The sequence below is a fragment of the Nycticebus coucang genome, chromosome 1 (assembly GCF_027406575.1).
Source record: "Nycticebus coucang isolate mNycCou1 chromosome 1, mNycCou1.pri, whole genome shotgun sequence".
In the NCBI taxonomy this organism is placed as follows: domain Eukaryota; kingdom Metazoa; phylum Chordata; class Mammalia; order Primates; family Lorisidae; genus Nycticebus; species Nycticebus coucang.
Genome location: NC_069780.1, coordinates 174,256,740 through 174,259,529, shown reverse-complemented (window position 1 = coordinate 174,259,529; position 2,790 = coordinate 174,256,740). Strand labels below are relative to the sequence as shown.

Sequence of the window (2,790 nt, the reverse complement as noted above, 5' to 3'; positions counted from 1 at the left end):
CTGCTGAATTGTCCCTCTGTTCAAATGGATGAGTTTCTATATTGTCCTTGTCTGGTTGATCTTTGCCATTTTTAGATAATAAAACAACAGAGGAAAGGAAGAAAATAAAGCTAAGTAATATAAAGTCAGAAAGTTAAATAGTCTGTGAGTCATTTATTACCACTGTTCATGTGCTAACGATTATTTCTAAGCTACAATTGCAATTACATTTGATGAAGTGATTTCATAGACTAATGTAAAATGTAATGTTTTTATAATTTTATATGAAAATATTTAAAACTATAATCATAACATGAGTAATGATACCTTATATGAAATATTATCACATTACATCCTTGAAACTCATGTGAAAAATGAAAATAATGTAAACTAGTTGTATTTATCCCCATATTAATCTGAAATTTTAAAAAGGTAGTTAAGCATCCATAGATACATTTTAATGTATATTTTAGTAAAGCTTTTACATACATCATCTCATTGAATCTTTATAATAGTCCAGGGAAGTGAATGGTTTTATTTTACAGAGGAGAAAAGTGACAAAATTATCTGGAGAATAGAAAATTCTATTTTTTTTTTTTTTTGCAAATAAGCATGTCAAGTGTGTGGTTAAGATGCTGTATAATGCCATAAAACTTTTAGTATCTTTTGTATTGATAGTCTTTTATTTTGAAAAATAACTATTCCATTAAAGTATCAGAAATATATGTACATATAGATTTATGAACATATATATGTATGTACATATACGTATACACAAATGAAGTTCAATTTAGAAAACAAATCCTAGAAAATAACACAATAAGAAGAGTATTTTAAAGACATATTTTAAAATTATGATATTAGATAAAAGCTGCATGTTCCTTCTAACATTTAAAAATATAGCTTGGATTGAAATTGTGGTGGTAGAAACAAAGAGTAGATTTCCACTGAGGTTCATATTGTAACAACAAAAAGGAAGAAGGAAAGATATGAAAATTATCTCCTTTTTGTTCTTCTTCTTGTGTGTGTTAGTTGCTAGAAGATCTTGCCATATCATGAAATTGAAACTGAAAACAAAGGAGGTATGACTGAGTTTGGGGAGGAAATAAGGAGAATTTCATATGAAGTATATTCCATTGAGATAGTTAACAGACATTCAATTGAAATATTAAAGAGTCATTTTGAGTTTTGAATAATCTGGAACTCAAAAATTGTATTCTGCAAAAAGCAAATTAAAGGTCATTTAGGATTTTTGCTGGATTGAGCTGGTTGCCTTCTGCTGTTGTGGAGAGGACGCTCTTCCTCCAGGCCCTTGGATCTTTTTCTGTAGATTCTATTTAGGTATTTTAAGTGTTAGCCTTTTTTTTTTTTTTCCTTTTTACAGTTCAGCTCTTGAATTTTTTCCCTTCTTAATAATATGAGTGTGGATCCTGCGTGTCCCCAAAGGCTGCCTTGCCCTGAAGCATCTGATTCTAGGGATTCTTCTTCAATGCCTGTGATTTGTGGGCCTGAAGAAAATTATCCATCCTTGCAAATGTCTTCTACAGAGATGCCCTTCACAGAGACTGCCTCTCCTCTTCCTACTTCTATGGATCTGCTGGCTCAGGACAGCCCTGACTCTTCCACTAGTCCCAAAGTAAAACAGCCCACTTCTGTAGAGAAGAGTATAGTGAAGAAGGAAGGTAAGGTCCAGGTCAAGAAACAGAAGACCAGAACCATGTTCTCTACCACCCAGCTGTGTATACTCAATGACAGATTTCAGAGGCAGAAATACCTCAGCCTCCAACAGATGCAAGAACTTTCCAACATCCTCAACCTCAGCTATAAACAGGTTAAAACCTGGTTCCAGAACTAGCGAATGAAATCTAAGAGATGGCAGAAAAACAACTGGCTAAAGAACACCAACAGTATGACTCAGGCTCAGAAGGCCTCAGCACCCTTGGAATACCCAAGCTTCTACTCTTCCTATCACCAGGCGTGCCTGATGAACACATCCGGAAACCTTCCAGTGTGGAGCAACCAGACCTGGAGCAACCCTAACTGGGGTAACCAAACCTGGAGCAGCCAGTCTTGGAGTAACCATTCCTGGAACAGTCAGACCTGGTGCACCCAAGCCTGGAATAGTCAGGCCTGGAGCAATCCCTTCTTTAACTGTGGGGAGGAGCCTTTACAGTCCTGCCTGCAGGTCCAGCAAAATTTTCTTGCCAGTGATTTGGAAATTGCCTTGGAAGCTGCTGGAGAAAGTCATAATGTAATTCATCAAACCACTAAGTATTTTAGCTCCCCCCAAACCATGGATTCATTCCTAAATTACTCAATGAATATGCAGCCTGAGGATGTGTGAAGATGGGTGTATTACTCAGTCTTAGTGTGAGCAGTGGCTAAATCCTTTCCTCTCAGGGTTTTTCTATTTTATTTTCAGTCTTTTTTTTTTTTTTTTTTTTTGAGACAATTTTACTGTCACCCTGGCTAGGGTGCCATGGTGTTATAGTTAACAGCAACCTCAAACTCTTGGGCTCAAGCAGTCCTTTTACCTCAGCCTCCCAAGTAGCTGGGACTACTAGCGATCACCACGATGCCTGGCGAGTTTTTCTATTTTTAGTAGAGATGGAGTCTTGATTTTGCTCAGGCTTTTCTCAAACTCCTAAGCTCAAGCAATCTACCAATACACCTCAGACTCCCAAAGTGCTAGAATTACAGGGATGCTTGAGCCCCGGTGCCTGGCTAATTTTTTATTTTTTTATTTTGGAGAAACTATTCTGCCTCTGCTCTGGCTCTCAGTGTACCTATTGCAAGACTGGAGTCTAATCA

General features: G+C 36.8%; 1 pseudogene; it reads left to right on the top strand.

The window, feature by feature from the left end:
* The first annotated feature begins 1,396 nt into the window (after positions 1 to 1,396).
* LOC128589807 (homeobox protein NANOG-like) lies at positions 1,397 to 2,565 on the top strand (annotated as a pseudogene).
* Positions 2,566 to 2,790: the final 225 nt, after the last annotated feature.